Source organism: Eurosta solidaginis, chromosome 4, assembly GCF_040869045.1.
Source record: "Eurosta solidaginis isolate ZX-2024a chromosome 4, ASM4086904v1, whole genome shotgun sequence".
Classification (NCBI taxonomy): Eukaryota; Metazoa; Arthropoda; class Insecta; order Diptera; family Tephritidae; genus Eurosta; species Eurosta solidaginis.
The window spans coordinates 182,324,827-182,338,531 of record NC_090322.1 but is presented as its reverse complement, the minus strand read 5'-3'; positions in this window follow the sequence as shown (position 1 = coordinate 182,338,531).

Below are 13,705 nucleotides of genomic sequence, written 5' to 3'. Positions count from 1 at the left end.
GCGAGCTCCTCATGGAACTTGAGGGTGGGGAGGGAGGAAATAGCCTAAAGGTTTAATGTGGCCACATAAATCGTTCCCGAGATAGTCGGGCTAGCACCTTAATGGTGCTGTGGTACCGGAGCGTACCGAATCTGTATCCGGAAAAGGACCATCACATCGATAACACTCCCCAAAGCCTTCGGGGAGCAACCTTATCGCTACAACAACAACGTAGATGCGCAGAACGAAGCAATTTCGAACTCGTTATTGCGCAATCTTCTGTGTGTGATTTGTTACGAAGGGCATTGTGAATCAAACAAAGTGTGGTATCTTCTGCATAGACGTCAAAATTCCAAAGTGACTGGATCACCTGCTTTGTAATTGACTATCGCTCTCATTCTGTATCTCTCTCTATCACCCGCTGAAGATAGCCGGTCCTATGCGCCGCCATATTGAACACCCTGCCAAAACGCTAAAAAGTAGCCATATTGAACAGCCTGTCAGGCAGTTAACAGATAAGATATCACACTCAGGACCGGTTTATCAGTGGTTGGTTAAGCTGAGCTTAAACTAAGCTTGCTTAAACTCTAGTCAAATATAAACTCCAGTTAAACTACTGAGTAGTGTCTCAGTCACAGTTTAAGGCCGCCTTTGGGGAATGCTGTTGGTTTTTTTTATTATCTAGATAATTTGTAGATACGGCAACAGCTGGATTTCGTTTACTCAACAAACATGGAAAAAATTCTCCGGCGAAATATATATCTAATTCCGGAAGTGATATCCAACATCATTATTTAATTATTCTTAAACCAGAAAGTTCTCGAGTTGATATCCAACTTCATTCTCCAGTCACTATCCAACCCTTGAGAAATTTTGGTAAAATTAAAAGTTTTCCAGTTGATCTCCAACGTCATTAGTATTTTCCAATTATTATCCTAATTTCGGGAGATTTTGAGAAATGTACAGTTCTCAAATGAAGATTCATCCCATTTCTCCAGTTGACATCTTACATTATATATAGAGTTGAGGTGGAGTTGAAAAAAATCTCCAAGGTGGTATCGCCAAAACCAACAGCTGTTTATTTTGAGAAATAAACACCTGGTTGATAGCAGTAATGAAGCATAATTAATCAAGAATAAATTATATAGGCGGCCGCCGTGGTGTGATGGTAGCGTGCTCGGCCTGTCACACCGAAAATCCTACATCAACATCATTGAATCATACATTTGAGTCCAGTTAGAGAACCGCAAGTTGTTAATTACATTTTTTCAACTTAAGTAATAGCATATTTTGCTTTATAAAAAGTTCCCTCTTTTGCTGAGTACGCTATGATTCTCGAGTTGAGCCACTGTTTCGAAACAACCCTTGACATTTTAGAAATATGCCTAGTTATCAACATGAGCTCTAATGGTACTCGAACCCAAATGCTTGTTGGGTATATTCGACGCCATTTCGAACGAACGCAAATAACTGATAAGTTAACTAGAGTTTAACCCTGGCAGATCGGCCACTTAAACTTAGCTTAAACTTCAGTTACAGCCCTACAAAAAATTTGGTCACAAAACCTAATCACGCCCATGCAAATGTGGCTATGAATATAACCTATGACCGTAAAATGACTAGTCAAATGACGTGGAATGACGAGAGCGTTTTTGCAGGGAGTAGTCTGAAAAACTGCAGAATAAGTTTAAGCGTAGTTTAACTGACAAACTGCGTTGAACTTGTACTGAAAACCCGGGCCATAGTGTACAAGTACAAGTGTGTTGACTTATCTGTCAAGCATTCTGACAGGCACTCGCTGGATTCGGAATGACAGCGAATTCAAAATGGATACCATTACCGAGTGCGCCGAATGATTGAAAAATTGAAAAAGTCGATACGATTGGTAGTCAAAAATGTTGTCGTTGAGACCAAAAATGCGACTCTAGACCTGAGATTTCCATCAGGTGAGCGAGGCTGTTTGTAGTTTTGACGTTTATCGCTTAGTGAACACACTTGGTATAGGTACACTATGACCCGGGCCTTAGTTTGATTCACAATGACCAAGGGTTCATCGCACAAATCACACAAGAAGAGATTGCGCATGTAAACATTAGATCAGTTGTTTTTTATGACGTATGAATTGACTCTTTTCCTTTAGCTCTTTTTTATATTCGCTCAAAAGTCAACTATGACGTATATACGCAGAACGATGCAATTTCGAATGCGCAATCTAGGCTTTGTAACTCACGGGAATTCTGGATCATTGATAGACTTGAGAAGCAGATGTCGTGAAATTTTTGCACACGTGAAATGTGATAGCCAGATGTCGCCGCTGTTTTTGAAAAAGTAGGTTTATTAAAGGCAGCGTTGCCAACCTAAAAAGAAGTAATTAACAAATTATCTGGCTCACAAATTGAACCCGACTTCTATCTGGATTTATCTGTCTCAACCCGTTGTTGTTGCATTTACATGCAACTTTTTTTTTCTGGCTCAGGATTTTGCCACCGGATGACGGCAGTTAATTTTAAATTTTTTGGTTAAAACTATTCATAAGACATCATAAGAAAACGAACAAGAAAAAATGGACTGTTCTGTCTGTTGCGTGAAAAAGTAGTGGCCAAGAAAATTTGGCTTTTCCTTTAGCTCTCTGTTCTCTATGAAGCGGCATCACTTGCCTGCAAGTCTCAAAAATCAGATTCAGCAATGCATCATAAAAAAATTTGTCAAAATTAACATACAACGAACTGAAAATGCGCTAAAGTAAAATAGAATACACTCAACGAGAGAAAAATAACACTTTAGCTCAAATAGAGATGTTACAAGAACTATCGAATAACATTGGCTTAACACAAACGCTTTTTCAGGCAGATGACAAGTTAAGCGAGCAAAATTTCAAGCCTATCTAAACATCCGAACGTTGGATTCTATTATACATATTGTAACGAATTTACTTGCAAATCCTCTTAATTGCCCTTTTGCTAGGTTCGTATCGCTAAACTGTTGAATAAATAACTCCAATATTGAACAATGGAAAAATGGCCTTTATTATAGTACTTCACAATAACACTCAAACTGTGCAACGAATAGCTTAATAACCAAACTGATAGCTCAAATGAAACTCCACTAATCAAAATAATACTGCTATTGCTCGCTAAATATCGTCTTAGTCGTAACTGCTGATCAACTCAAATCAAACTGAATTACTTCTTACTCGCTTGCCCCGCTTTTATAGTTTACGCTGCATACTTCTAGGCTCTTCGATTTCCAGAACTTACTAGTTGTTTCGGCTACAAAATCGCCAGCCACAACTACGTGCACAAATTATTGCTCTCTCTTGTGACAACTCAGATAAGATATATGCATGTGTTTGTAGTTTACAGTCTCCCGCACACACATAAGCGTATAAGTAAATTCATCGGTGTGTGACATCTCATCTCTCGCTGCCTTGTATGTAAATGTTGCTCGTCGGAATGTGTACATATGTGTAGACGCAATTATTGATTCGTTTATGTAGATACATAATGATTGAATTATTGATGTGAATTCACGTCACTGCTTAGCATCGGCCTGGAGATGGCAGCACTCCTCAGTTTTACTAATATTCGTAACACTGCCCTCCACCTAAGTCTGATCGTCCCGATCAGACAAATCTCCCAATCTAAACGCCGCTAGCATCTCCAAATGTACCACCCTTCTAATCCGTGGTTCCCCAGTGGTTTGTATGCGGTAGATGGTATCACTGATCTTCTTCACAACTTTGTACGGGCCTTCCCAACTGCACCGAAATTGGGCTGGAACACCTTTCCGCCGGTGAGGGTTGTTTAACAGTACCAAATCTCCATTCCGGAAACCTTCCGAATTATTTTCCCTGTCGTACCTGTGTTCCATCTTACTACTCATTATTCTTGATCGTTCTCTCGCACTCTGTTGCTTGGCCAATGAAGAACTACTTTGTAGAGCTTGTTCTTGACGGATTGGCTTCACATACTCAGTATCGTTCCGACGTTTCCCAACAAAAGTGCGCGCTGGCTTGAAACCATCCTTGCATTCTTTCTGAAAAATTCTTTCAGTCATTTTAGTGCGTCCGTTAGGGCTTTTCAATACCAGTGTTTCTCTCACAGGTACCTTCGGTTTTGATTTGTTTGGCCCCTTTGTTCCATCAACCTTTACCTTTGAATTTCGTGGCCTTCGTCGAGTCTTCTCCACCAGTACCCGATTACTGCTGAACCCTTTTTCCAAACTAAAGTTAAGTGGCACATCTTGGTTCTCATAACGCATCACCCTTCTCTGCATATCGATCCCAATATAACTTGATCAACAATCTCCGCCACAACAAATTTGTGTAGGACCATGACCTTCCCAATCAATACTTCACATATCACTTCTCCCTGAACTTGGTTATACTCGCCAGTGACCGTACGCAACTTTGCTCCAGATAACGGTTTTACTCTCCTGTTGACCAAGTCAGATCGGATCAAGGAATGAGATGCGCCCGTATCTACAGTCAGTATTCGTTCTTTGCCATCCACAATCCCTCTGACGGTAAGACTGCTTGATTTCCTTCCAATTTGCGACACAGATATCACAGGGCATTCAATAGCTGGATCTAGCTCTCTACCTCTTACTCGCTCTTGCTCATCTCCTCCAGCTTTGCGTTTACGGCCACCCACATTGTTGGAACTATTAAGACCAAGATCGCAATGACGTGCTATGTGACCGGACTTCCCGCATTTGAAGCATTTGATAACTTTTTCACTTCGCTTTTGCGATCCTTTCAGTGCCTCCAATATTGCGTCTACCCACTCTGGCCTTTCTACTTCCACACGGCGTGCTTTGAAAACTGGCTTACACAGAAGCGACGCTGTTTCCTGAATCAGAGCTTGTGACACCGTTTCTGCGAATGTTGGCTTTGGGTTTGCGTATGTAGCTCGCTTTGTTTCGACGTCCCGTATGCCATTTATAAAGCTCTGAATCGTTACCCTTTCAGTGTAATCCACGGGTGCGTCCGCATTTGCGAGATGAGCTAACCTTTCAACATCCGAGGCAAACTCCTGCAAAGTCTCATTCGCTCTTTGGTGACGGTTTTGCAACTCAATTTGGAATATTTGTTTCCTATGCTCGCTTCCATAACGTCGTTCTACAGCAGCCATCAATGTTTCATTACTGTTCCGTTCATACTGTGGTATCGTCTGTAAGATTTCCGCGGCAGGACCTTTCAGTGCCACGAACAGAGCTGCAACTTTATCTTCAGCATTCCATTGGTTCACTGCTGCGGTCTTCTCAAACTGTAGCTTAAAGACCTGAAAAGAAACAGAACCGTCAAAGGATGGTGTCTTTACCTTTGGATTACACGCTGAAGCAGCCGGCCGATTAAGTTGAAATTCCTGTATACGACCTCTCAACGCATCCACCTCTGCCTCGAATTTTTCTTCAAACTGCGTTATTTTCTCGTCCATATGCGCTTCGAGTTTTGATGATATACGCGCCTCTTGTTCTTTCAGTTGTGTTTCCATCTTTGATGTAATCTGTGTCGACATTTCTGAAATACGTGTCTCATGTGATTCCAGCTGGGATGCCATATATGTCTTCTGCTCTTCCAATTGTGATGTTATACGAGTTTCCTGCGATTCCAGTTGGGATATCATATACGTCTTCTGTTCTTCCATCTTCGATGTTATTCGTGTCTCTTGGGATTCCATCTGTGATGACATATACGTTTTCTGTTCTTCCAATTGTGATGTTACTTGCGACGCCATTTCTGTTACTGTCGATGTTTGAGCAGCTATTGCAGCCAATATCATGTTCAAGTCTGTACTGGTAACCGTCTGCGATGTTTCGTTTTTCTCTTCAATTTTTGTTGTCTCCTCGCCATCAAGATGAAAGACATACTCTTCCACATCAATTCCTTCTGCTTCCATTGCCTCTCGTAGCCGTGCCTGAAGTTCGAGTTTAACGCCGCTTGTATTCAATCCACGGCTCTACAACTCCTTCCTCAGTTGCGGGATCTTCAATTCACTTAACTTTGCCATGTCCAAGTTTATTCGAAGTCTTCGGAATTTATTCAACAATTCCTCTTCTGACACCAATTGTAACGAATTTACTTGCAAATCCTCTTATTTGCCCTTTTGCTAGGTTCGTATCGCTAAACTGTTGAATAAATAACTCCAATATTGAACAATGGAAAAATGGCCTTTATTATAGTACTTCACAATAACACTCAAACTGTGCAACGAATAGCTTAATAACCAAACTGATAGCTCAAATGAAACTCCACTAATCAAAATAATACTGCTATTGCTCGCTAGATATCGTCTTAGTCGTAACTGCTGATCAACTCAAATCAAACTGAATTACTTCTTACTCGCTTGCCCCGCTATTATAGTTTACGCTGCATACTTCTAGGCTCTTCGATTTCCAGAACTTACTAGTTGTTTCGGCTACAAAATCGCCAGCCACAACTACGTGCACAAATTATTGCTCTCTCTTGTGACAACTCAGATAAAATATATGCATGTGTTTGTAGTTTACAGTCTCCCGCACACACATAAGCGTATAAGTAAATTCATCGGTGTGTGACATCTCATCTCTCGCTGCCTTGTATGTAAATGTTGCTCGTCGGAATGTGTACATATGTGTAGATGCAATTATTGATTCGTTTATGTAGATACATAATGATTGAATTATTGATGTGAATTCACGTCACTGCTTAGCATCGGCCTGGAGATGGCAGCACTCCTCAGTTTTGCTAATATTCGTAACAATATATACAAATTTTGAGATTGGTGTAAGTTTTATAATAGCATGCAAGTAGAGATTATTTCGGTACTGAAATCGGAATATATAAAATTTGTTCATAAGTACCGATTGTAGAAGGAAGAGATTTTATTACGGATTAGTAGTTAAGTACGAGAATAAGATAAACTCGTTATTCCTAAACTAGCAGCTGAATTCAGTAACCCTTCCTTTGTCACTATTAAAAGCTGTTTACTTTAATCGATTTTGCTAACCCTTTTTGAAATTGAATGGGCATTCGATTATTGCATGCAATGAAGTCGGTAGGCAGCAAACTTGAATCGAGTTTGCTTATAGCGTTTTCTTTTCTGAGAAAAATTATTACCTACCCCAAAAATTGTCAACTGTCAATAAAAATAAAATTTCATTAGCAATTATTGGCTTTATTTAAATTTTCTTCACTAAAAATTTTGTGAAGCCACCAATATTTTCTATATATTTTCGTGGGGTATTTGTGTTTATTTTATTGATTGTATTAAATTAATTAATTAATTCTCTTTCCAAAAATCGTAATTATGCAAAGTCACTTTACCGCATAACTATATAGGATTCAATTAAATAAAACTAAACAAAACTTCCTTGAGAATCACATTCGACATGACAGGGTTGCTTTGGCAACAACAAAGTATCGAGTGACGCCTCTTAACAAATATATACTCTTTGAAGCTACGAATATAAAATGTCGCAATCAGCTGGTTTAAGGGCGAATTAATGGTGACTTATAACCTTAAAGCCATAACCAGATAAAACAGCTGATCGAAGTTACCTTATGGAAATCAATGTAATCAATTAATGGTGCCATACCATAACGCTAACTCATGGTACAATTATTTCAATTTTCTTCACTAAAAATTTGTGAAGCTACGAATATAGAATGTCGCAATCAGCTGGTTTAAGGGCGAATTAATGGTGATTTATAACCATAAAGCCATAACCAGATAAAACAGCTGATCGAACTTACCTTATGGAAATCAATGTAATCAATTAATGGTGCCATACCATGCGCTAACTCGATTACATTGATTTCCATAAGGTAGGCTCGATCAGCTGTTTTATCTGGTTATGGCTTTTTGGTTATAAGTAACCAATAATTCGCCCTTTAGCAGGGTTACACTGCCGCACCGTCATTTTATGCGGAGTAAAAGTGCAACGCTTTTGCGTTGCGAACAGGCAACAATTTTCACAAAAGAACGAAATACTCCGTAGAGGCGATGATTGCTTTTTAGAATAGAACAAAATATATTTACAACCCTTGCGCGGCGTATAAAAAGCGTAATACTTTTTCCATAAAAGAAAACGCTATGTTTGTTTACATTTAGATACTCATAACAATTATGTTATTAATTTCCGACTATATGTGTGCAAAAACGCATCTTTATGCTCATTCTGGTTGGAACACTTAATCTTTTTGATAAATTGTACTTGAAGAAATTTGTGAACGGATTTTTCAATTTTTCAAATTTTGATTCAAATTTAATTTTTTCTTTCCTTTCAAGTGACGTTCTTTCAGATAATTTTTAATAAATTTATAAACACTTCTACTATTAATTTATTAAAATGCAGTTTTTAATTGTGAAAAATGTTTGAAAAGTACCATTAATTGGGAAAGATAATTCCACTTGCAAAGCCTGAAAGCACTCTTAGCCAAAACACATGGCGAATTCTTCTTATCCTTTGCTAGCAACAAAAGTTGAAATTTGGCCACTTTTGAATATTAGATGGCCCTAGTGATGCACCATTTCAACGCTGCATCAATAATGACGGGCCTTTAAGCAGTTTTTGCAGGCCGGCATCCCTTAATCTTTTTTGGCATTTCCTTTTCTTATTTCCAGGGTAAATTGATTGCAGTCAAAAAGACAGTTGCCAGAACTTCAGGTACCAAAGTGGTAATTTTTCTTTCGGAGGTTTTTGGTACTGGTTTCTACTATGTGGAAATCGTTGTACGATTTTCTATTTATATGTGATACCAAGAGGCTAAAAACATGTTTTAACCTGCAGTGAAATCCTGAAAATTCTTAACGGTATTTTTGGCGTCGATATTCCAATAAATCAAACAATTTTATTTGTAGTATTCTGTGAAATTTGAGTACCTAATTCTTTGATGGTAACGGCTAAGGTTGTCAGGAAAGACTTTATATCGCTGTAACTAGCGACTATCAGTCACAAATAAAGCTAATGAATTTAACGACAGGATATTTACTGTCTCGAGAAAAAATAGAGCACAATATGTAATTATTTGATTGTTAAGTTACCCTACACTAACATTTTTCTTACAAAAACGTGTGCAAAAGTTTCTGACAAGTCAAGTACTACTGGCGTGCATATGATATATCGTATGACTATCACTATTTTTATACGAAATTTTTCTGCATTGGTTGTAAACATCCTCACTATTAAGAAACGGTAATGCTTGCATCAGAGTGAAACAAAAACATACACTTCAAACGGCCAATTTTTCTTCCGTACGTCACTTGTAAGACCGAAGAGGATAAATTAATATAAGAGACGTCAATATGCTATCCGCAGATGTGCATAAAATGTCTTCTATACATTTTCGTGTCCTAATTGTGTTTATTTTAACGATTGTATTTAATAAATTATTTAATTATCTTTCCAAAAATCACAAATGCACTACCCCTGAAAGAAAACATTCGGCTTAATTTTTTGGTTTCTTGCGAGCTACCAGCCTTTCGTAGCAAACTTGTGGCTCTTATTTTAATTTATCCTCTCTGGAAAGACTACAAGTCATAACACTGTTGCTTATGTTTGGTTCTCACAAGGTATAAATGACTGAAATCAAAGACTGCCTGAAGTCATCCAGTCATAATGCCTTAGACGTAACCATTTTGTTAAGCTGTAGTCATTGATGCCGTTTGTCGTATCGCTGAAGTCGTATCCCTAACGTAATCAGCTGTTTATCGTTACGACGGTAAACCAAAAACCAATTGGTTGGCTACGATACGGTTACGACCTTAGCGGCACCAGTAATCGATTGCATTGATTCTCATAAGGTTGGTCGAATCAGCTGCTATAAGGTTACCGATACGGTTACCGATAAAGCACCAATGTTTGCAGCTTTACTTACAAGGTATACATGACTGACATCAAAAAATGCTCAAGTTGACCGGTACATTAGTTAACACCTTGGCAAAGCTAACACTCATAATACCTTAGGCATAATAATTTTGTTACTTAATCAAATCTATTAACATCTGTTTTTGGAGCCTTGACCTAAGAAATGTAATAACTTCATAAATAAGAAAATGCAATAATTTTATAAAAAAATGAATTATAGCTTTATGGTAAGCACCATTGACCAATTACATTGATTTCCATAAGGCTGCTTGTATCAGCTAATTTATATGGGTATGGCACGTTTGCCAAGTCCTTTAGGGTCAAAGCTGTCTCCACTAAGTCACATTACTGACTAGAAGTCGATAAAACAGTGCATCATCAAAACCTACACTAAAATCTTGTGTTCATTTATGTCACAATCCGCCTCCTTCCTTCCCATCGTTTCACACGTTATGGGACTGCAATAAAAGGAATCATTATTCCAAATAATATGCAATTCTGTCGGGTGTATGGTACAACTTCCTACTTTTTTAATATGAAAAAATAAAACATCGAATAAAACTACAGTGGAGAAAGCGTAGTAAGTAAGGAGAAAGCGTAGGCTAATAGATGAGATTTAACCTAAGGCCACACTGAGCTGCACTACACTGCGCTGCAAAATATTCTTCGCATGTATTCTTATGAAGCAATTCACACCTAGCGGCAGCAGCACCGCGCGGCGCGTCCATGTTGATCAAATAGGCAAAAAAGTGAAGCGCAGTGTAGTGCAGCTCAGCGTGTTCCTAGCTTTAATCTTAACAGGTAAAGCGCGAGGTGGATATATGCTATTGTAACGAATTTAGAGGAATCCTGGTTATTATGCACCTTCTGCTGACGTTCGTATCGCAGATCTGTCGAATAAATAACTCCTATATTCCGTATTGCAATATGGTCTTTATTTAGTCTACTTTGGGAGTAGTACAATTATACTTCGATATCACGTACTTCAAAACTAATAGCGTATTTAAATCAAACTAATTACTGATTACTCAACTGGCGCTGCTTTTATACTCTCGGTTTTCTCTTTCACCCATTTCTCCTAAGATCTAGTCATTTCGCGAACAGTTGTATCTCACGTTTGGTTATCAGCTATATAAATGTATATTTGTAGTTGATGCTTTTATACTAGCCATATGCGTGTGTATGGCTGAGTAACTACTTCGGCTGATGACTACATGTGTGTGTGTGTGATATCTCTTCGTTGCTTAGTACATATAAAGATTTTTATAAAGATAAAGATGTTGCATGCGCGAACTTCAGTGGAAAGCGGCAGAACTTCACAAAATTCTAGTATCACTTCCACCACACCACAAACTTTCACACAATCTTTAACATAATTTAAGCACACTAAATACACCGATTGGAGTTTTAGAGAGCAAAAATTGAAATTCTGAACAGATTAGCTGAATAAAACATGTACAAGTAATTGTTAAATAATAAATACCAACAGTGGTAGTTTTAACACATTCTGCTGTGGTGAGTGGTGAACGTGACCTCCTAGAGTTTTGTGAAGGTCGCTTCACACTATTTTTCGCGCATGCACCATCTTTATCTTACAAAAATATTTGGTACATAAGTGTCGCTGCTTGCTCTGTTTTGTTGTTGCGATTATTTAGTGATGTCAACCAGAGCTGTAAAACTGTGCAATCATTTGAAATTTTAAATCAATGGTTTAAGAATGCTTGCTCTTCATTCATTCATTCCTTGTTAAGGAATGTGGCTTAAAAGTTGACCCATTCTTCATTCAGGAGTGAAAAAAGAATGAAGTAATTGAATGAAACACAAACATTTTTCAACACAGAATAAGCATTGAGTGTGCATACTCTTCTAGTACCAATCAGTTATGAAAAATGTCGTACATGCACAAAACCCGCTCAAATATCACATGGTTGCATTTAATTAAAGCCACTTCAAACTATCTACACAAAAATTTAATTATTGTCCGTGATGACCAGTTTATTCGTTATTTAAATGGTAATAAAGCACAAAGAAGTTAACTGGAAAAGTATTCTTATTGAAATTTTCGTAAAAATAGCAAAGATTTCAACATCTCTGTTCCGAAAATTGTCATCGTTCTAAATAAGTGTTGCCAATGTGGCATATAAAAGGCTTGCATGAAAAAGTACTAATCTACACTTGAACGTCCTCAATTATTGATTAACAATTGAAAGTTATATATTATAAAAGCTCTTAAGTTCCCTCATATATTCATCCTAGCGGTTTATGGTCATATACTGTATCTATACTGGTTTGTGAGTTTTCAAATAGCAATAGCAATATAGGTATTATTTTTCTCTATTTTCTAAGAAAAATATTATTCTAAACACAATAGTTTGTTATTACAGTCATTTAAAGCAGACTCTATAGGTAGTTGTAGCTTTTTTGATAGGAAAGAAAATTAACTTTGAATATAAATGTGCTCAAGTAAGATAGAATTCAACCTACAAATGCCATGCAAATAGGCAGAGAGACTAATGATCCATCTCAATCACTAGGGTTCTATATATATTCCGTCAAACACTGTCAAAACATCAGCTGTAAAAAACTGTAATCCGATGGAGCCAGTCAATCTCTTTGTGGGGAGGAAAATTAATAACCTCTGAAGAGTTTCTTCCAATGAAACATTTTTTTTGTGGCACATATGAAGGAAAACTGGGAAAGTGACTCAGGTGAATAGAAAAAGCCTGAATCGCTGTAGGACGATACCATGGAATTAGAAATATATTTATCGAAATTCTCGGAATTAGGAAGCTCCAACGAAATCGCCGATAGATCTATGTACTTTGATGTATTTAAATTTAAATGACTTAAACTCAAGTATCTGTTTTTGTTATATTATCGACAAAAAATATCCACAATTTACTCTATTTGGTCAATGCACAATGTGTTCATTTACAAATTCCATTTTACTACAATAGCAAAATAAGTAGGACATATAGAACCATTTTGATATATAGCAAGAAAGCAACAAATTGTCTTTGCTAAGTTTAGGAGAAACTGAAAAGAAAGAAACATTTACTGGCATATTGCGATGATTTAAGGCAACTGCAGTTTCACCGTGTGATTCGCACTTCGAATCTCGGTGAAACCTTTGATAACATTCGAAATTGACTGATGACGATTATGTGGCGGTTTTCGAAATGTTAAAATCGCAGTATGCCAGTAAATGTTTCTTTCTTTTCAAAGATAATGATTCAATATTCAATTATTATAAGCCGGTGTTAAGCTCATTATTTCTTAAATATTAAACTACTTGAATAATTAGCAGGGGCTATTATTTCTATTGATAAATTTTACGCCTGTTTTGCACACAACTCCTAAATTGATTTAACATATCTGGTTGCAATGAATGTATACCAAAAAATAACCTTGGGGAAAAAGTATTTAGTACTGAATGGAAAAAAAGTGTGCATTCATTTCAAGTTTACATTCATTAAAGATTGGGAATGGTTCCTACTTTCCCACTCTATATTGAATTATATTTAACCATTCAATAACACACACACTTTAGCTTTGAGTTAAAGTATTTTGAGCCATTCGGGAATGGAGATTTATAATATCTAACCAAAAAATCACAATTTTTTAAACGAATGCTGAGAGAATGCACACTCAATTGATTCAATCTTTTTACAGCTCTGATGTCAACATTCGCCACACCATAATATTAATTTGTAATTGTAATGCCGGGTTTTTCAATGCGATTTTCTTCCATAACATAAAATTGTTACGCCTTTCTCAGCTTAAGCGGCCAAAGTGGCAGGGTTAAACTCTAGTCAACTTTAACTGGAGTTTAAATTCGCAATGAAAAACTCGGCTTAAAAAGTTCTTTTTGTTGTGA